Below are 21,197 nucleotides of genomic sequence, written 5' to 3'. Positions count from 1 at the left end.
AGCAAGATCGGATCTGGTAAAGCATCACTTGCTACAGAGGAAGTATTACAAATTAACTTCCTTCAAGGCAGACAGCTTCTCCATAGCCAAGTGGTATGTTTTAGCAACAATATCCAACTGGATCCCTAAATAAAATGGGAATATGGGCAAAAGGTATCGAGCTATTGCTTGCCAGCTTCCAGCCCCGGCTTGGGCAGGGGGCATCTTGTGCTGCCATCATGATATGTAAATTTACAGGGCCGACGCTGGCCAGAACCCCTAAAGAAGTCCCAACCAAGCTGCCACCGAGCCAGCTTCCTTTTCAGACACACACTCTGTGCAATGCAAAAAAAAAAAAAAAACACTCCGTGCAGTGCACACACTCTCCATGCAATGCAACTACACACTCCGTGCAATGCAAAAAACACGCTCTGTGCAGTGCAACTACACACTCTGTGCAATGCACACACAAACCCTCCGTGCAATGCAACTACACACTCCGTGCAATGCAAAACACACTCCCTGCAATGCACACACCCTTCATGCAATGCAACTACACTCCATGCAATGTAACTACACACTCCGTGCACTGCACACACCCTCCGTTCAATGCAACTACATACTCCGTGCAATGCACACACACTCCGTGCAATGCAAAAAACACACTCTGTGCAATGCAACAACACACTCCATGCAATGCAACTACACACTCCGTGCAATGCACACACACCCTCCATGCAATGCACACACGCTCCGTGCAATGCAACTGCAAATCTCCTAGCAATGCAATGCAATTGCAGCCCGTGCAGCGCCGTGCTCTGCAACGCAAACTGCAATGCGGGCACGCAAAGGTGCTTTCTCCCAGTTGCATATTGCAAACGTGGCGCCCGTTACATCCCTCGCAGTGAGGTAACCACCAAAAGGACCTAAGTGTCCAGGTAGAGCAATGGGGGAGCATGCAGCTGTCCCATACAGTGACCAATCCTGCAACCTAGGCATTACCGGCACTATCCGCTGACCCAGTGAAACCAATGCTTCATGGACCACATGGGGACACTATTCAGGCCGGAAACACTTCCAGGCCATCGAATTATAGGGCAAAGCCCTAGGATCACCTGCTAGGCCAGGCATAAATGTTTCCAGTGAAATAGCAGAGTTGAGGTAGCCCCCAGCTTGTCCAGGTACCCCTGCTTGCCCTTTTTGAGGGAAGCACCCCTTCAAGAAACCCAAAGTTCTTTTATCACAAATGGGCCGCTTAAGGAAAATAAACTTGTTCAGAAACAGCATAGTTCAAGAGCATATACAGAGTGCTCATAGTCCTTGGAGGCACAGAGAGCCATAAAGCCAACCTTTGGGGATACTAGAAACGAAAGTGATACCAGCTAAGCTGGGAACAGCCCTGACTAGCCCCACAATTTCAACAAGAGAAATGGGGGAAACCTTTTTGCGAAAGAAAGCCCCTAACGGGGGGCTCTCTCACTATTGGGAAAGGCAAGCCACAGATACAGGGAGAATCTTCCCACAGGGCAGGGTAAGGGGTGGGGTGGGAAATCGAACAGGAAAAGGGGGGAATTAAATTATTTAAGGGACTAGAGAGGATTAAAAAGAAAGGGGAAATAAAGGGGGGAATTAAATTATTTAAGGGACTAGAGAGGATTAAAAAGAAAGGGGAAATAAAAAATAAAGAAATGTAACCAGACAATGAGAAGATTGTCCAAGTGCTCCATGTGATCCGATGCAAAACGGCCAAGAGGACGTCCCTACGTCTGGCCCTTCTATTTAAAGCTTCTGACTCCTCCTCCAAATTGGTAACAATCATATTCCCCCAGCAACCCGATTAACCCTAAAGGCCAGGGTTGCAGATTAATTTGCCTAGTCATGGCTGGGCGGCCTGTTCCCCAACCGCAACACGTGCTCTCTGTTAGGGAGAACACGCTTTACCAATGGGCTCCATTTGGTCATGTGCATACTCTGAAACATAGTTTTAATGATTGGGTCCAGTGAAGGTTTTCGGTTACCCTTGTATGATCTGAAACGGGACAAAAAAAACTATTTGGAAAGCCAAATCAAAAAGCCACATCATGGAACGGTTGCGAAGCAAAGTCCTTTCACATGTCTCTCAACATGCAAAGGCCCTTGTGGGGAGCCAGTGTGGTGTAGTGGTTAAGAGCGGTAGTCTCGTAATCTGGTGAACCGGGTTCGCATCTCCGCTACTCCACATGCAGCTGCTGGGTGACTTTGGGCTAGTCACACTTCTGTGAAGTCTCTCAGCCCCACTCACCTCACAGAGTGTTTGTTGTGGGGGAGGAAGGGAAAGGAGAATGTTAGCCACTTTGAGACTCCTTCAGATAGTGATAAAGCAGGATATCAAATCCAAACTCTTGTTGTTGTTGCTGTTGCAAGACCTTCTCCATATACCCCATGTGGAGGTCGCATGCCTCTGAATACAGACCAGGCCTACTGATGTGGCAGGTGAGTCATGCATCTTGAGTGGCAGAAGCCCAAGAGACAGCACCCACCTCACCTCCGTTGCCCACCTGCCTACGCGAGTGGTGCTGTGGTCTAAACCACCAAGTCTCTTGGGCTTGCTGATCAGAAGGTCAGCGGTTTGAATCCCCACGATGGGGTGAGCTCCTGTGGCTCTGTCCCAGCTCATGTCAACCTAGCAGTTCGGACCTAGTTCGAAAGCATGCCAGTGCAAGTATTTACTGCTGTGGCGGGAAAGCAAACAGCATTTCCATGCACTCTGGCTTCCGTCACGGTATTCTGTTGCACCAGAAGCTGTTTAGCCACATGACCTGGAAAGCTGTCTGTGGGCAAACGCCAGCTCCCTCAGCCTGAAAAGCGAGATGAGCGCCGGAACCCATAATGTTTGGGAAAGAAAAGAAAAACCCGGAAGCTTTCCTTTTGGGAATTATAGGGACAGAATGACCCAGACTGTATAGAAATGTATTCATGTATGCGACTACAGCGGCAAGAATGTTACTTGCCCAAAAATGGAAAAAAGAAGAAGTCCCGGCAAAAGAAGAACGGATGCAAAAACTTACGGACTATGCAGAAATGGCAAAACTTACCAGAAAAATAATAAATCAAGATAACAACTTTTTATAGAAGAATGGAAATGGATTGTTGAATATTTATAAATAAACAGATAAGAACATTGGCAAGATTGTTGTAATAACCTGCAGTTTCCTAAGAGGATATATTTAAAGTAGATGAATAAATGAGCAAGTCAAGTTAATTTGGAATATGCAGAAAATATTAAAAATAAATTTAAGGAACGGCAGAAAGAGGGGGGATGAAGTCGAGTTTTGAAATGTTAAAGTGAATGTAAAATTATTGAAATGTATAAAATTGAAAATTATAAATAAATAAATAAATAAATAAATAAATAAATAAATCTGCTGCCAATCAGTGTTGGAAATAGTGAGCTAGATAGACCAATAATTTGACTCATTAAAAGGCAGCATCATATATTCCTATCCTGCTTTATGGCCTTTTTTTGTGAATGCATGAATAATATCCATAATAATATTTCTAATAGCAATAATATATTACTATCATGGAGAAATGCCACCGCCAGTAGCATAGCATGGAGAGGGCCCAGGGGCAGCTGCTCCGGGCGCAAAATTGTTACGACTTCCATTGTTGGGCCCTGTTGAAAACAGTTTCTCCATGCGAACCAGGAAGTGACCTCTCCAGGCAATAGAACGACTCTTCTTTTCTTATCTCTGTGGCTGCGAATTCCTGGGTGAGAAGGATGCTGTAAGGCAGTTGAATGTGCAAGCATACTCAATCCATTTCCCTCCCACCCGCCCCTCTGTGTGGCCCCGGGCACTGGCAATCCATGCTATGCCACTGGCCGAAGCCCAGCATCTTCAGTAGAGTCTGAAAGCTTGCAGAGCTGCCAACAGTCTGTCTTCTCGGTATGGAGCTAGACACAGAGCCCATTCGTAAGCACATTAGACGCCAGAGACCTCCAAATGGTTGTGACTTCTAGACACATGCCATCTGTGCATCAGTAAACACACGGTGCTTAGGGCTGGGCTCATCGGTGTGCATGTGTCAGGTGTACGTGCAGGAGCCAGGCCCTGTGACCAATAGGACTTTGCAGGACTGGGGACTTCCTAAGTTTGTTCTGAAGAGGCAAGGCACGGCCACACAGGTGAGGCCGCTTGGTAACTCACAGCACCTGGTGGCAAGAGCTGGGAAGGGATATAAGGTCAGTGTTAAGTTGTGTTCAGTACATAACAGTCAGCATTTCCCTCTGGCTCTTTGCCACAGCAACATGTTCCCTGCCTTGCTGCGTTTGACTCCTTGCTTCTTGATCCTCAGACCCTTGACTTTGTGACTCCTTGTTTCTTGATCCTCGAACCTCGGACTTTGCGACTCCTTGCTTCCTGACCCTCGGACCCTTGGCTTCTTGACTCCTGGCTTCTGGACTCCCATTCCTGCTCCCACCTTGCCATCTTGCCCCCGGTCCCGACGTCCACAGCCGGGACTTCGATCGCCCGCAAATCGGACCATGACAGCATGCGGCAAATGCACTCGCCCGCACGATAAAGCCCAAATGTGCCGGAGCATCTCATTGCGTGTTGAGTCCCACAAAGCCACCCTCACCAAATAATTCACACTTCACACGTTAATTTTGTTTAAGGTTTTTGGCATGATTTTGGCCACAACTTTATTAAAATACAAATACGTGAGTGGTTGCTTAGGCATTGGTTATGACTATCTGTCCTCGCCCAGGGACAGGGCTGGCCTTCCGGATTCCAGCGGAAGCCAGCCTGGGAAACAAGTATTGGGTGAGAAGGCGAAGCTGGGTAACAGTCCCACACCTCTCACCCTCATGTTCCTGTGGGGCTTGCACGGCCCAGGTCCGACTCCGGGGACAAGGACGAAAGAATGGCAAGCCCCTGGATTCCTTTAACGGAATTCCCTTTTTGCACCACCATTGGAGGGGTAGGCACTTACCCCTCGACCAACCAATTTTAACCAATGCCTAACCGCCAACCTTACAAGTTGTGACTTATTTGCTACGCAGTAGGCGAAACCCAAATGGCACCAGCCAATCAGCCAAGTGGTAAATTCCTACCAGGCCCCCGCACCAAGGCGGACGACCCCATGACAGGCATAGCAAGGTCAAATAACCAGAAACCCCCCCCTTTAAAAGGGAGGGTGGGCGGGTGATCCGATGCAGAGGCCAAGAGGACGCCCTGACGTAAGCGACCTGTATTTATAGCCTCTGCCCTCCTCCAGAAATCGGCAACATGCTAAACTCCCCAGTAACTCAATTAACCCTTTAAGGGTTCTGCCTTTATCCAAAACTGCCTAGTAACAGCAGGGTGGCTTGTATTCTCCCAACCGCAACACGTGCTCTCATTTTGAAGGAGAACACGCCCTTTCACATCCCCAAATGCTCACATCTTGTGCCAATTTCTGATTACCTGGGCTGCCTATAATCCAGGTCACGGCATAATAAGCACTGTCGATTTCAAGGATGTTTCTCTTATTTGGCTTCGGTTCCAATCCCTTACTATTGACAAAACGAACACAGAACGTACAGTACGTCTTTTTGCACGATGCACTTTTGTTTCCTATCAGCACCCGTTCCCTTCTCTCCCTCAACCCCCGGTTCTGTTTGTGCTTTCGTTTCTGTGTATTTGCCTCCCTTGCCAGATGGCCTTTCAGCGTCACGTGGCTCGTGAGTCAGATTTACAGGTGCGGGTTATAGATACATCCAGTATCCAGGTAGCGGCCAGTTCTAGCCCATTAAAGCCCGGCGTGTGATTAGAGAGTTTAATTAACGGCTAGTGAGTCATGAACTTAACATGCCATCTAGCTATAACCAGTTTGCTGCAAGTAGCATCTGGGATGCCTTATATATTATGCTAATACGTTTTTATTCTGCAGAGGGACCAAGTTTGAAACTTAAGCAGCTATTACAAATAGCTTCCTTCCCCCCCCCAAAAAAAACACACACACACACAACAACCCCTAATAGTAACTTAACAGCCATCATATCTGAAATATTGCACAGTTAATGTTTAGTGAAAGACCATTGTAAAAGAGTATCTGCATTTAGGGGTTCTGCGTTTTGCATTAACATCAGGACCATTTTATTTGGAGTGGAATTGAGCCAGCATGAATGGCAGCGAGAATATTAGACATTTGGGATGCATAGAGGGATATTTTAATTAAATCTAAAAAGAACCAGTGGGGTGATTAAAGCATATTAACATGATAGTTTGTTATTTCCGAGAAGAAATGTTTCTTTTCGATTAATTTATTTTTAATGTAGGAAGTTGCTCTCAACATATTACTAGCAATCGGATGAATAGAGGTCACATTCCAGGCAATTGCTGAAGGGTTTTTGTTTTTTAAAAATTTCAATTCGGATGTAGGGGTTATTTCAAAGGAATTTGAAGCAGGAGGAATGGAGGGGCTTAGAGTAGAGTTGCCAGCTGCCTTGCAAATTGGACACTACATATGGTTACAATCCTATGATGAACCAATGTAGTGGTTAAAATGTTGGACTAAAATCAGGGAGATCATGGTCTGAATCCCAACTAAGCCATGATGCTCGGTAGGTGACCTTGGACCAGTCACTATCTTTCAGCCTTTCAGGGTTGTTGTGGAGATTAAATGAAGACAGGGAGAACCACATATGCCACTTCGAGATCCTGGGAGAAAAGCGGTATAAATGCAATAAATAAATTCAAACTAAGATAAAATAATGAGGATGAAGAGCAAAAAAGGCAAATGGTAACTGCCCTACACATTTTGAGTGCAGTCATCGGGACAAAATATACTTAATTTTATAATATTGTAACTGGAGAAGTGTTCTGTACTGATTCTTCCAAGGACTTTATTTCGTGGAAGCATTATATAGATTTATTTCTGACGAAGAACTGTGCAATATTTATCAGTGAGTATTGCCGGGGGTGGGGTGGGGTGGGGAATTATGGGTGCCATTTCAGATAATGTCTTCAGCTTTCATCACCGTGCAAATCGAAGGTTAATTCTGGAAATTTTGTCCAAATCGGCCCTCTCACCTTTCCAGTTTGACGTCACCATCCATGAATAACACATGGCTAAGTGAAACAGTTTGTGATCAACAAATAAGCTGACGTACATTTGCTGAGGATGTTTCCTGATCAACATCAAACAGTGAGCCATCCATTTTATTAAAAGAAGAAAAGGGGGGGGAGAGCACAGACTAATCACTGGCTTTTCACATGGCAAGTACAACCCAGGCAACTTATTTGTTCAGCTATCAACACCACACAGCACTGACCTAAATGCCGGATTCTGCCCGCTCTTCTGGTCTGTGTTTTGAAGTATTGCAAATTGCTCGACTAAATGTAGATGCTTTCAATATCGGGCATCTAATCTTTACTTTCACATTTTGAGCAGGTCTTTCATAGCACGAGGCATTTCGCTTTTATCACAGAATCCAATTATGGACAGAAACTGGTAATACTTAAGAACAACGGAAGAGTCTGCTGAGTTGAGGCAATGGCTCCTTTCATTCGGCATCCTGCCATCTAGCATAAGGTTACCAGATTTTTTTCAGAGAATCCAGGGGACCCCCCCCCCTTTTTTTGGAAAAGAGGGGGGGAAAGTTGTTTAAAAAAGTTTTTTTTTTAAAAAAAAAGAAGTAATATATTCTCTTCTGTGGTCTCCACTGTCACATGGCCTTTCCCTGGGCCCTATCCTGCTCTCTTGGAATGCTAGCCACCGTGGAATAGGCTCAGGTCAGGCCTGGGCTCGGCCATGTGTCCTTGTCCGCCCGGTGCTCTCCTACCTCTCCTCCTCAGTGGCAGCAGCAAGATCAGGCCTCCCCTCTTTTTTCTCCTTCTTCTTTCTCTCTCTTCCTTCTCCTTCTCCTCTCCTCCTTCTCTCTGCATTGGTTCTGGGGTTTTCCTGGCTCCAGAGCACCGCTAGGCAGTCAGCCGGGTGGCTGAATGCTTTCACTCTTGGCTCGATTTGGGTCATGGGGGGTGTCAGTGGTTCCCCAGTTGATGCACCAGGCATCCCCGGTTTGTCCTCGGCAGTGGCGGCAGCGGCGGCAGTCTCAGCAGCCCAAAGCAAGCCTGGTACTGCAGTTGGTTCTGGCTGGCTTCAGTAGCAGCTCGCTGCCGTGGCGCCCGCCATTTTGCCTCCTTGGAAGTCCCCATATGATGTGTCTTGTACCGTTGAACCACGCAACATTCATTCCCTACTAATAAATCGACAACACTTAAAATATAAATCCGGAGACATTAAATGAAATCTGGGGACATTCCGGGGACGGATTTTGTCCCAGGGACAGATTTGTAAATCCGGGGACTGTCCCCGGGAAACGGGGACATCTGGTTACCATAATATAGCAGCCATGGAGGAGCAAGTCAATTCTGTGTCCAGGGCAGCTGTCTACCACCTTCATCTGGTACAGTGGCTGAGCCCCTACCTGCCCTCAGACTGTCTCACCAGAGTGGTGCATGCTCTGGTTATCTCTTGCTTGGACTACTGCAATGCACTCTACGTGGGGCTACCTTTGAAGGTGACCCGGAAACTACAACTAATCCAGAATGTGGGATCTAGACTGGTGACTGGGAGAGGCCGCCAGGACCATATAACACCCATCCTGAAAGACCTACTTCGGCTCCCAGTACATTACCAAGCACAATTCAAAGTGTTGGTGCTGACCTTTAAAGCCCTAAATGGCCTCGGTCCAGTATAACTGAAGGAGCATCTCCACCCCCATTGCTCAGCCCGGACACTGAGGTCCAGCTTCAAAGGCCTTCTGGCCGTTCCCTCCCTGCGAGAAGTGATGTTACAGGGGACCAGGCAGAGGGCCTGGTCGGTAGTGGCGCCCACCCTGTGGAATGCCCTCTCATCAGATGTCAAGGAAAGAAACAAATATCTGACTTTTAGAAGACATCTGGAGGAACCCTGTTTAGGGAAGTTTTTAATGTTTGATGTTTTATCATCTTTTTAATATTCTCTGGGAGCCACCCAGAGTGGCTGGGGAAACCCAGCCAGATGGGCGGGGTATGAATAAATGATGATGATGATGATGATGATGAGACAGGAGAGAGACTGGCTTGGTCCAACTCCCTGGCTTAACCTATTTTGACTCCTAATTCCTTTCCTTTCCCTGCAGGATACAAGGCAACAAGCTTATGAAATCTTTAAGTCAATCCGACACCTATTCTCTCTCATTCCCAGTGCTAGAATAATCGTGTCATAAAATTAGGATGGGAAGGAAGCAAGACACTCATCTTCCCATCGCCACATAAATCAACCTGCCAAGTACCGAAGAGAATTGAAAATGACTTATTTTTTTTGGCAATAGCCATTACTTTTTGGACTAGAGCCAAGCACACTGGGCAAGTGGGGGGTTAAAGCTTTAAAAATAACAAAGACAGCAGCAATATCCCTTTATAGTTTTCAACACTGGATGCCCATTCTTACAAATTCTCCAGTAGTCATTGTGCTGCTTCTCTACATTTTTCCATACCAGACTGTTCTTTTCCGCCTTGTGTTTCATTCAGCCTTCCCCTTCCCTGCTGGCAGCTTGCCATTGCATCCAGTCTTGTTAAAGGACGGATGGAGAGCTCAGATAAATAATGGTCGCTCAACCCTTAAAAGGCTCGTGAGTTACGATGGCGCTTCAAATTAGGTAGAGCTGCCTTAGCCAACGTTGAAACATCGCTAGCTGGCCCAAAATCACTGGTTGGCTCATAACATGCAAAGGCGTCGGGAAGAGTGCAATGCGCTGTTTGCCAGCCTGCTCAAAGGTCGAACCTGTATTGCCGTACCAGAGATGCCACAACAGGCCTCGTGTGACATTTAGAGAGCCGCTGTGGTTAGAGCATCAGACTGGGGGTTGGGAGACCAGGGTTTGACCACTTGGTCAAACAGCTCACTAGGTGACTATGGGCCAGTTAATGTCTCTCAGCCTAACCTACCTCAGAGGGCTGTTGTGAGAATAAAAAGTGGCAACAGAGAACCATGTTTGCCGCTTCGAACACCTTGGAGGAAAAGTAGGCTATAAATGCAATAAATCAGGGGTCAGCAAGGTTTACCTCACCAGGGGCAGTTCACTCCAGCAGAGACCCCTCGGTGGGCCGGATCGCGCCTGCGCCTGAGTGTGCCAGCCCGTGATTTCTTGTGTCTGTGCAGACGCAATTTCCGGTGCCACGGAAATGAGTCCCTGCACTGTGCCGGTTTAGTGTAGCACACAGGGACTCGTCGAGCAGGCACTTCAGTTTGGGGGTGACTCGGGGGCCTGTTAAATGACCCCTGTGGGCTGCTTGTAGCCCATGGGCCTTAGGTTGCCGACCCCTGCAATAAAAAAATATTTGAATAACAAATGTAAGATTTGAGAATCCTCTGGAAAAATAATCTCTCAAAAGACCTGTTGATGGCACTTTACCATTGTACTGTTGGGAGAGTGTGTGTGGTTTGGAGCTGCACGGTCAGGGGAAAAACAGTGCTGTCCAGGGTTGTAAAGACTGCAGAGAGAATAATTGGGTGCACTCTTCCCACCTTGGATCAAATCTATGCTTCTAGGTGGCATAAGAAAGCTGCAGAGATAGTGCAGGATAGTGCGCACCCCATAAATGATCTCTTTCAGCTTCTGCCTTCTGGAAGAAGGTACAGGATTATAAAGACTAGGACTAGCCACCTGAGAAACAATTTCTATCCAAATGCGATTTTGGTTTTAAACACAGTGTAAGGTAGTATCTATGGGAGTATATTGTATTCAGTTATGGGGTATCAGAGTTTTTAGGGGCTAACCAGGCTAGGATAGTTGGGATAGCAGGCTGGTTGGTTTTTGAATGTCTGATGTAAATTTTTTCAATTTCGTTTTCAATTTTGTTGCTCTGTATGGGACAATGACATTAAAGATTATCGTATCGTAAGATGTTTTCACCTTTGATTAGCTGCCTATGGGTAGCATACCCTCCAACATTTCTCCGATGAAAATAGGGATGTCCTATATTATTATTATTATTATTATTATTATTATTATTATTATTATTATTATTATTATTATTTCATTTATACCTCACCCATTGGACTAAGTTGCCCCAGCTACATTAAAAAACTGCCTTCATGTATACCCTAATTTGTTCCGGAGGTCTGTTTTTACTCTGAAACTGTTCTTAACCTGAAGCACCACTTTAGCTAATGGGGCCTCCCGCTGTCGCCGCGCGATTTCTGTTCTCATCTTGAAGCAAAGTTCTTAACCCAAGGTATTTTTTCTGGGTTAGCGGAGTCTGTAACCTGAAGCGTATGTAACCTGAAGCATATGCAACCCGAGGTACCACTGTATATGTATATGTATATGTGTATGTACGCACAGGAACACTAATATGCCATGTGTGATAGCCTGTATTTTTGCATTCTGTACCTACTAAGGTGCCCCTAAGTGCTAACTTCCGGAAATCAAAAGTTGGGAGAGTGCTGCCGTGACCAATTCCTGCTTGCCAGCTTCCCCACAGTATCTGGCTGGCCACTGTGGGAATCTGATCTCATTATCTTATTTTACTATTATTTTCTAATAGAAAATTCTATGCCACCTTTCAATAGACACTCCCAGGGCAGTTTATTTGAATAGATATAAACCGCACGGTAGATGCAAAACAAATCGGAAGAATCATTGAATGCAAGGATTGAAGAGGCAGTGGTGACAACCTAAAGAAGATATGCCGCAGAAGGACTCGTGTCTTTGCTTGCAGGACATCAGGAAATCGTTGAGAATCTACAAGTGTCTGGGTGTTGAGGAGGAGATCATACAGACTATGTTAATGTGCTCATGTGTATGTGCATTTGTATGAATGTGGCACATCAGGGGGTTGGACTCTTCATATGTATAAAAAAAATGCTGTGGAAATGTTTTTTTAAAAAACGTTTTTTAAAATATATTGAATTTGCCATTAGCTCACCAGCACCATCTAGTGTCACATTTGTAGAATGCACTTAAAACGTTATACAGTGGTGCCTCGCAAGACGAAATTAATTCGTTCCGCGAGTTTTGTTGTCTTGTGATTTTTTTCGTCTTGCGAAGCACGGTGTCGGGAAAGTTTTGGAAAAGCTTCAAAAATCACCAAAGTCTTTAAAAACCTCAAAAAAGGCTACCACACCTTTTCTATGAGTTGCTCCTCGAAGTCAAGTCGCAACTGTATTAACGGTGTTAAGAAAAAGGAAACAAACTTGCAAGACGTTTCCGTCTTGCGAAGCAGCTCAAAAAACAAAAAACCCTTTTGTCTAGCGAATTTTTTGTCTTGCGAGGCATTCGTCTTGCGAGGTACCACTGTATTTGCAGCTGTATAGGTAAAGGTAAAGGGACCCCTGACCATTAGGACCAGTCGTGATTATAGCTGAGTCCTAAATGAACCTTGGGTCCCTTCTTACTCTTCTATGATAAGCCCTCACTAGTAGCAACTAAAAGTGCAATGTGAACTATACCTTTTTTGTTTTGTTTTTAAGTTCTTTCTGTCCCGCCTTTCACTCCTTTGTTTGCAGTTCCTCCATTATTTGCAGGAAACAGTGGAGTGAACCCAACAGCTCCAAAAAGACCTCATACCTGAGGACATGGCAAGCACTGGCTGTTGTGACATGACATTCCCAGCAAGTCTTATGATCGGTCCCAATGTGCAGTAGATTACTCAAAACAGCTCTGTTAAGTACAGTAAATAGGTCCATGAAGGAAACCCTAAACAAAGAGAAAAGCTAGGTTCCCTCTGTCCTTTTGCTCTGAGTAACTGCTGCTTTGTTTTCAGCTTGGTCACTGTATAATCTCCAAACACAAAGAAGGGACACCCTACGTTACAGTAATCATTGCTGGGTTGGAGGTAGAATTATCTCTTCAGGAAAAAAAAATAACCTGTTTAAAAAGGGAGGATTGGACACATTCTAGACAAGTCCATACCACAGCAAAGCTCCTCTGAATGTCACACACTAATGGGGACCATTGGGATGCTATTTTCAATAACAGATCTCTAAACAATGAGCGATACCCAACTTTAGTCACGCTCCAAGTAGATCCATTGAAATCGATGAACAGGAGTTAGTTGGGTCTCACTCCATGCAATTAGGAAAAGCAGAAAAATAGAAATAGGCTGCAGTCACACCTCACTTCATCCCATTTCCCTAACTGTTCATTTCTGCATTATATTTGAGTCTTTGCACGATGCAAAAGCTGCTTCTGGAAAACCGAGTGCATATTTAGCATTAGTTTCTGTGTTATCTGATTCCAGGAAAAAATACTTCTGTGTACAAATTGTTGCTATTTTGGATGAGTGTGATGCGATACCGCAAGAAACTTTGCACATCCAGAAGAGAGAGTTGAGATCGTGGGTGGGATGAATGATTAAAGAAGCCAAACTGGATGCCCGCTAGATATTTTGGACTGCAACTACCACCATCCCTGACCATTGGCAATGATAGCTGGGCTGCAGGTGATAGAAGCTGCCCTCCAAAACACCTAGAAGGCACCAAGAAGGCTGCAGTTTGGTTAATAATGCAATCACATTGCTAGGTTGTTGCGTGGTGAGTTCCCGCCTACCCCCATAAAAATAAAGACACAGGACACAAGAATTCGAGTTAATGGGTCAAATTAGGCCACAACTTTATTGATTACAGGAACTGAGCGGTATTGGCCTAGGCATTGGTCCTACAACTAACCGGCCTGGCCGGTGAGGGTTAACCACCAGTGGGAGGAGTCCTGCTGAGGCACGTCAACTAGGTCCTCCCCCGGGGTCACCACATTGGGGCGTGCCGTGGTCCCACACCTCCATAGGCTTAGGACGAGGCCACGCCCCCTGGAATCCTTTACCGGACTACCCTTTATTTGGGAGAAGGTGATGGCGCTCCTTCTCCCCCTTCATCTGCATAACAATAGACTGTACCCCCACCAATGCCTACCACCAATACCGTGGAGTTGTGACGGTTTGCTACAAGGTAGGTGAAAACCAAATGGCTGGAGCCAATCTGCCAGATGGAAAAATTCCTACCAGGCCCATTGACGGCGACCAACCGAGGTTCAGAGCAACGTCAGAGAACCTAGACCCGCTTGAGGATAAGAAAGACACACGGACACGGTGGCAGGGGGCGGAACACCCCCTGCCATCGTGGGAAACGGCTCCTGCTCACAACTCCCCCCCTCCCTGAGGAGGAGAGGCTTTGTGATTCAAAGTCGAGGATTCAAGGACCTGCCACCGTGGTCGAGGATTCAAGGACCTGCCACCTGCTTGAGGATAAGAAAGACACATGGGCGCGGTATATTAGGTTAAGGGGAAAGGTAAAGGACCGCTGAATGGTTAAGTCCAAAGGCAACTATGGGGGTGCAGTGCTCATCTTGCTTTCAGGCCGAGGGAGCCAGTGTTTGTTCACAGACAGTTGGGGATTGGAACCGCCGACCTTCCAATCAGCAACCCCAGTGGTTTAGACCACAGTGCCACCCTTCAAACCTCACACAGTGCTTCGCACACCGCTGTTGCCTCAGCCTCTCAGTAACAGTTGCTGCATTCAGAGCTGACATTCAGAGCTGGCAGTGCAACCGGCGCTGACATGATGATCTTCTGCAAACCAGTTAGCCTAAAGCAAACTAGCTGCTAAAGATCCTCAGTGCTTGCTCAACCTGCACGTGGTCGAGGAGGTCCTTCCTGGAGGTCTTAATCCAACGAGAAGCAGCAGCGCAATGGCTGGGAAACGCTGCCTCCTCCTTGAGGAGGAGAGACTTTGTCTAAACCACCGAGCCTCTTGGGCTTGCCGATCGGAAGGTTGGTGGTTCAAATCCACGGAACAGGGTGACCTGCGTTGCTCTGTCCCAATTTCTGCCAACCTAGCAGTTCAAAAGCATACCAGTGCAAGTTGATAAATAGGTACCACTGTGGAGGGAAGGTTAACGGTGTTTCCGTGTGCTCTGGCACTTGTCACTGTGTACCGTTGCACCAGAAGCAGTTTAGTCCTGCTGGCCACATGACCCAGAAAGTTGTCTGTGGACAAATGCCGGCTCCCTCGGCCTGAAAGTGAGATGAGCACCGCAACTCCATAGTCGCCTTTGATGGAACATAATTGTCCAGGGCTCCTTTACCTTTTTAAAGAAATACTGGGGGGGGGGGAGGCACAGAGAAAGTTTCTGAGATCATGAAGAACAAAGTCTTTAGGTTTACTGCAGGTCATTCTGTCCATAAGCATCATCTTTATATAAACAACAACAACCCCAACCACATCCAGTCATTCTTCCTGGAATTGTTAACAGCATTAAAAAAAGAAGAAGACGACTCCTGATTCAATTGAGCTTTCTTGAAAGGTGTCTACCTTCTAGTTTATTTGCTTTTGCTGTTCAATACACCCTTTTAGATACAGGAACCCATCTGATATTGAATCCATTCTGGTATTTTCACTTAGAATCTGAAAACAAAATCTGGAAAGCAGGGGTATTTTTGCTTTCATTTTATTAACAGCTATTTTTTCATTTCAGATTCCTGATTCATTTTGTTCTTCCGCGAAAAGGCTCTGCTTTCTACTGTTCAGGGGTACCCTTTCAAATACAGGAATCCATCTAATATTGGATCCATGCTGGTATTTTCCTAAAACAGTATACAGAAAGCAAGAAAACGCCTTTATTTCTTTACTTTCTTTTTACTAGCCATGAATATGCAGCGCTGAGGAGGATAATATTGCTGCAACTGAAACAATGGGCGTAGCCAGGGGGGCAGGGAGCGGCAGCTGCCCCCGCTAAATCAATAAAAATCAATAAAAATACATATCTAACTGAGATTCTGCCTCCCCTAACAAAAGGCCTTGCCCCCCCCAAAAAAAAACCGCTGGCTACGCTCATGGCTGAAACCAAAACAAGCAGTCTGTTGCACCCCATCCTTCATTGATTGTTCAATTTGGCCAGCTCACGGTATTATTTATTACAATTACATTGGCTATTTCATAAAGCCACTTTTGACATCAGGAGGAGGTGGGATCGCGGGCTCACGCCCCCAACATGTGCGCGGGACTGTTTCCAGCCCCATGCGATGAGGGGAATCCTCGGGCCGCATCATCCCCTGAGCCAGCCAATCAGCTGGCTCGGGGTGTGTGGCTTGCCCCATTTAAGGCAAGCGCAGCCCTGGGATCTCCTTCTTTGGTCCACGCAGCTGTTGTGGTTTCCCACCCACCCGCACTTTCTTTTTTTCTTTTTTAAGGTTCCCCTTCTGACCTTGCTATGGACTTCGGTTGGTCGCCATTAAGGGGCCTGGTAGGAATTTTTTCCATTTGACAAATTGGCACTGGACATTTGGTTTTTCGTCTACCTCATAGCAAATCGTCACAACTCCTTGGTTTTGGCGGTTAGGCATTGGTAGGGGTATTGTTATGTAGATGTGTTGGGGGGGAGGAGCGCCATCACCTCCCCCAAATATTGAAGGGTAGTCCGGTAAAGGATTCTGGGGGGCGTTGCCTCGTCCGAAGCCTATGGAGGCCAGAGCCTAAAGCGCACCCCCGATCGGTGACCCCCGGGGAGTGCTTAGTTGATGTGCATCAGCAGGGCTCCCCCTGCTGGTGTTGACCCTTCCCGGTTTTCAAGCTGAAGCTGGATAGTCTGATAGGACCAATGCCTAAGCCAATACCGCTCTTTCCTGTAACCAATAAAGGTGTGGCCAATTTTAGCCCATTAACCTTAAATAATTGTGTCCTGTGTCTTTATTCCTACTGGGGGGAGGCGGGAACTCACCACGCAACAGGCAACCTGTTGGCATTCTACTGTAAAGTTCTGGTGTACATGTGGATGTGTTTAGAAAACGGCACAGATGAAAGCAAATGTTTTGCAGACAGATCCCTCGCACTTCTTTTGATCCTTCTGGATCTCCTTCCTCAACAGAACGTCTATTCAAGAGTTAGATCTCTCATTTCTTTGAGAAGCCTCAAAGATGATGGTGGCAGAGGATTGAAAGCTGTAATACAGTTAAAACCAATCCTATATTAATAGACTTAGGAGACACTTTAATAGTAGGCTTGGTGGCTCAAAGGATTAATGAAACATAATTGCAAGAATGCAGTCAAGTCATGCCCAGATTCATATTGGGGCAACTGTAAGGATTTCAACCTCACAACACTATGGACTAAGTGAAACTTACAGCAAAAATAAGAAAGCAACATGGAGGACTATTCGTGGAAGAATGGAAGCCCTTTTGGGAGCATCTGGGGGCCTCACAATCAGATGAAATCGCGAGCAGGATTTGAAATATGAGCATGATAATATAGGAAATAGAAGAATATGTTTTAGGGGAAATGTTTATTAGATTGCAGCAGGTAAATGGCACGGGCCTGAGAACAGCGTGGAGGAAAAGGAGAAAAATCAAAGTTTAAAGAGAAATGTACAAAATTTGGGATTTATATGTAATTTTTAAAAAGTCGGTAAAAATTTGATACCAATACAACAACAAACAAACAAACAAACAAACAGCCCTTTAGCTAGAAGTGCTGTTTGCAGCCAGCCTATGCAACTGACTCCCAGAAACGGATGAGTGAATCTGTTATTTTCGATTTCTCTCGAATCTTCATTTTTCAAATCCTATTTTCAGTTCTCCTCATTTCAGCATCAGTTTGCAATTTGTTAATTTTTTTAAAAAAGTCATTCTCATAATACATGCCATTTTGCCTCACAGATACAAGTTCCCAGAGCAATTTTCCTTAATACAATGCATTGCCATATGTTATTTTCATTAACATGTGGGTTCTTATGCATTGTTCTAACCTTGAACATGCATTTTTCTGAACATTACTTGACTGGAGGACTGCATTTGAAAATTTTGAAAAGTGCCACATTTCGAAGACTGCTGTGATTCAGTTCAGGCAAAAATCTGTTTGCCTTTCAATGCGAACTGAATCAAATCTCTGCCCCATCCCTATTCCCAAGCATCATATATTTTGTAAAATAAGTTTATTTACAATTTTCATTTATAACAAAGAAACATTTCAACAAAGAAACTAAAAGAATGGAAGACAAAAGATGAACAAGTGAAATTGGGCAATAGATATTGGTTATAACAGAAATGGAGGTATGGGAAAGACTGTGGAACATGGACATAAAATTTGCAGCATGTTATGGTTTAAGAGAAAACTATATTCAAATGTTGTACAGATGATATCTAACACCAAGTAGATTGGCAAAAATGTATACATCAAAATTGAATATGTGCTGGAAATACAAAAGGAAAGAAGGTACCTTTCTCCATATGTGGTGGCCTTGTAATAAGGTTAAAGCTTATTGGGAAATGATATATAATGAATTGAAAAATGTATTTAAGTTAACTTTTGTAAAAGAAAAGAAACAGAAGCTTTTCTCTTGGGAATTATGGGATCAGAGTTACCTAAGCAATATAGAAATTTATTTATGTATGCAACCACTGCCGCAAGAATGATATTCACCCAAAAATGGAAAGAAAAAGAAGTCCCCGTGAAAGAATAATGGTTACAGAAATTAATGGACTATGCAGAAATGGTGAAACTTACTGGAAGAATAAGAAATCAAGACAGCAGACTTTTTATCAAGGAATGGAAAGCGTTTATTGAATATTTATTACAAACAATTTGTAAACAAATTGAAACATTAGCGGGGTTACTGTAAAAAAACTTGCAGTTTCTAAAACGTATATGAAATAGATGAGGAAAAGAAATAATAGAGTCCATCCAGATATGAAGAAGAGGACAAAAGAGGGTAAATTCACAGAGGAGGGAAGTCGAAGTCCCAAAACAAGTGTGCCTATGCCGTCTCAATTAGCAATGAACACAAACTGGAAGTAATTTTTTTCCAGCCCTGTCTCTAGCAGAGTGGACAGCTGAGTCCCAGTAAATGGACACAAAATTCAGAAGGCATAATGGGACCAGAAGAACCCGATTCATATGCTTTCATATGCCCCAAACCCAGGACAGCATCTTTGCAAAGGCTTCAGAAACAAAGGTTTGGTCGACATAGGAAATTTGGGTTTTACTTTATTCCCAGCCTAGTGTTTTCAGCCATAGTTTTGCTGTGCAGCACTCGGAGGTAAAAGCAGTGACTGTGAGTTTCTTCCACAGATTTAAGGCTTCATTTAAACTCAGCAATGTAAGGCAAAGTATAGTCTGCCCCCCTTGCCTCCATTCATGTGGACAAGAGGCAAAACAATGTGTTTAAGGGCCACATAGACAAAACATATGGATTTTTCACAGCTTTGGAGATAACTGATGTTTTGCTCATGTATTTGTTTGATTTCATGCACTTTTGTTTTCAGAACATGTTCGGGGCTGTCTGGCAGCCTTTGATTCTCAGCCATCTTTTTGTTTTTCCTCCCAAGACGTGCTGTTTAATCTTTCCTGTTCAGACGCCGGCATCACGGTGGGCAAAACATTAGGGAACAGAGGCTCCAAGTATGAAACGAAAACAGACACCTGTTGCCAATAGAACATGCTTGTATAATGGGCATCTGATGTCCTAGTGGGGTTTTAAAATAATAAATTAGGAAATAAATATTATTGTTAATTTTTTAAAAAATAAAGACATTGGTGAGCATGGCATACGAGTCTGGCCATTGAGATGTATTTTTCCATTTTCTTTTATTTTTTGCTTTCAGCTTAACTTTTGCTACCAGGACAAAAGAAGGAAGAAGAATGCAGTCGTTGTGGTTAAACCATCATTTATAAAGACAGGGAAAGTTGCTCCATGTGATGCTTCCTCCTTTTGCATCTTAGGTTCCGAAAAGAGCTCCTCTTTGTGCTAATTTTTTTTTAATAAAAAAAATCAGTGTTTTAAAAGTCTTCTTGAAAAGGGGCAGGGGGCAAAGACACATGACTTCCCAAATTGCCTGTAGCTTTCCTGGCACAGAACGGAGAAATATTTCTTCATCTCACGTTGCATAATCATTTTTGACGTATTTTTTGTTCCAGCTCAGGGTTGCTTTCATCAAACCACAAATCCAGCGGAATAGGAGAAATGTTCTTTCTCTTTTTCTCCCTTCCTTTCACAAGGCTAACGAGAGTAATCATGGAATACAGTGTACTAGGAAACATCGTTGTTGTTCACTAATATCCCCCTCTGCTGATGTACCACTTTTCTGTAGCTGCCCCAGTAAGCCTGCAGCTGACTTCTCGGCGGATTTTACTTGGCATAAAAAGATGGAGGCTGCAATCCTACGCTCACGTACTGTCAGGGAACTGACATCGGAGCGAGAGGTGAAGGGGAGGCTCCCAGATGATGCTGGCGAAGGACCCAGCAGCAGGGGGAGAAACAGCTCAGTAGAGGGGGAAGCCAATCAGTGCAACACCAGGGATAAAGGGGGGCAGACGGGGGAATTGGAGAGAGGGCTCCAGGACTCTTCACTGGACATCAGTGAGGAGAGCCCAGGTCCTCCGCTACCCACGCCCTCCCTGCGCAGAAGACTCCCGCGCAGTGAGAGGAGGAGGAGACTGGGTGTCAAACAGCTTTTATGCTGGAAGAGGTTCAAGAAACGCCCACTGACGGATTCTGCCAGTGACTGAGGCAGCCACGATGAGAAGGGGCTGTGCAGTCAGAAAGGTTTAACAAGGCAAATTAACCGAGAAAGGCACCAGTTTACGCACGAGTAACTCATACCTATTACACGTACCAGCATGGGAGTAAGCGTCATTGAAATTAATTGGACTTACCTGTGAGTAAGCATAACTAGGATTGCTCTATAGAGATAAAAAGAGGATGGGAGGGGATGCCTTATAACATGAAATAAGTAAGAAATTTAATAATAATAATAATAATAATAATAATAATAATAATAATAATAATTTATTTATACCCCACCCATCTGGCTGTGTTTCCCCAGTCACTCTGGGTGGCTCCCAACAGAATATTAAAAACACGATAAAACACCAAACATTAAAAGCTTCGCTAAACAGGGCTGCCTTCAGATGTCTTCCGAAAGTCGGATAGTTGTTTATTTCCTTGACATCTGATGGGAGGGCATTCCACAGGGCGGATGCCACTATCAAGAAGGCCCTCTGCCTGGTTCCCTGCAACCTCACTTTTCGCAGTGAGGGAACCTGCAGGAGATTGTTTATGTATGCGACAACAGCAGCAAGAATTTTATTATCACAAGCATGGAAAACAGAGAAAATGCCAACAAAGGAAAAATGGCAAGTTAAGCTTAGGAACTACGCGGAACTGGCTAAGCTGACAGAGAGGATACATGAGAGAGAGAGGGAGAGAGAGAGAGAGAGAG

General features: G+C 44.9%; 3 long non-coding RNA genes across 4 annotated transcripts in view; all 3 read right to left on the bottom strand.

The window, feature by feature from the left end:
- Nucleotides 1–21,197, bottom strand: part of LOC309542620 — a 301,099-nt gene that overhangs the window by 128,646 nt on the left and 151,256 nt on the right. The window lies entirely within an intron of this gene.
- On the bottom strand, nt 15,133–17,076 carry LOC309542623. The gene is made up of 2 exons (XR_014224327.1): nt 16,703–17,076; nt 15,133–15,569 (listed from the first exon to the last, which is right to left on the bottom strand). It is a non-coding gene; the product is annotated as an uncharacterized lncRNA (long non-coding RNA).
- The window catches only part of LOC309542618, a 28,950-nt gene continuing 26,281 nt past the window's right edge, over nt 18,529–21,197 (bottom strand). For both annotated transcript variants that reach the window (XR_014224321.1, XR_014224322.1), the window contains exon 3: nt 18,529–19,441. This is a non-coding gene — a long non-coding RNA (uncharacterized lncRNA). The remainder of the gene's footprint in view (nt 19,442–21,197) is intronic.

This window comes from Podarcis vaucheri (genome assembly GCF_965113315.1).
Source record: "Podarcis vaucheri genome assembly, contig: SUPER_10_unloc_1, whole genome shotgun sequence".
NCBI classification, from domain to species: domain Eukaryota; kingdom Metazoa; phylum Chordata; class Lepidosauria; order Squamata; family Lacertidae; genus Podarcis; species Podarcis vaucheri.
The sequence above is the reverse complement of the archived record's forward strand: the minus strand, read 5'-3'. Positions and strand labels throughout refer to the sequence as shown.